This window comes from Arachis ipaensis, chromosome B10 (assembly GCF_000816755.2).
Source record: "Arachis ipaensis cultivar K30076 chromosome B10, Araip1.1, whole genome shotgun sequence".
In the NCBI taxonomy this organism is placed as follows: Eukaryota; Viridiplantae; Streptophyta; class Magnoliopsida; order Fabales; family Fabaceae; genus Arachis; species Arachis ipaensis.
In genome coordinates, this window is record NC_029794.2 from 76,372,326 (window position 1) to 76,373,515 (window position 1,190).

Genomic DNA, 1,190 nt, shown 5'->3' on the forward strand with positions numbered 1-1,190 from the left:
GCTAATCCTGAAACGAAAGTGGGAAGGAATATGGTCCATGAGTTCTATGCTAATATGTGGCATACAGACAAGCAAAGACTATCTGGATCTGCTCTCTATGACTATCGGACCTTGGTCAGAGGAAGGATTGTTCATACCCACCCTGACAAGATCAGGGAGATCTTAAAGCTACCTCAGCTGAAAGATGATCCAGACTCCTTCAATAGGAGAATGATGAGAACAGACAAGGGCCTGGATAAGATTCTAGAGGATATATGTATCCCTGGAGCCAGGTGGACCACCAGCACGAAGGGTGTCCCAAATCAACTCAAAAGAGAAGATCTCAAACCAGTCGCCAGAGGATGGCTGGACTTCATTGGGCATTCTCTGCTGCCCACTAGCAACCGTTCTGAAGTCACTATTAGAAGAGTAGTGATGATCCATTGCGTCATGATGGGAAAAGAAGTGGAAGTTCATCAACTGATTTCAACTGAATTCTATAAAATTGCAAACAAAAATTCCAAAGATGCTAGGTTGGCTTATCCAAGCTTGATTTCTATGCTCTGCAAGGACGCTGGAGTAAGGGTGGGAATAACTGAGTATATCTCAGTTGAGCGGCCAATCACCAAAGCATCAATGGAAAAATAACAAGGACAGGATGACCCCATCAAGAAGAAAACACAGGAATTTCTCCCTGAAATCCCTCAATCTGAATACTGGGAGTATCTTGAAACATCTATTACCAAGATGCAAGAAGCTATGGAACAAATAAAGAAAGAACAGAATGAACAAAGTAGCATTCTTTGCTATATGCTTAAAGAACAGGAGGAGCAAGGGCGTGATTTAAGGGAATTGAAGTGCCAGAAATAATCTCTTGAAGGACCAAGCACCCCGCAGATTAGAGGAACATCCACTTCCCAGAACAAAGGTTGTTAAATTCTAATTTTTGCTTTAACTCTGTGATAGTTGTCATTATAGGAGTTTACCTTAGAAAGTAGATATAAGTAGTAGTAATTAGCATAGCTATTTTGATCTTAATTTCAATTAAGTTATAATTTATTTTTCTCATCATCAGCAAATATGAATAAAATAGTAGATCTTCAGAATAAGAGGCAATAAATTTCGAGTTTTTAACAAGAAAAATTCTAATTATTTACATGTGGTGGCAATGCTTTTTGTCTTCTGAATGAATGCTTGAACAGTGCATATGT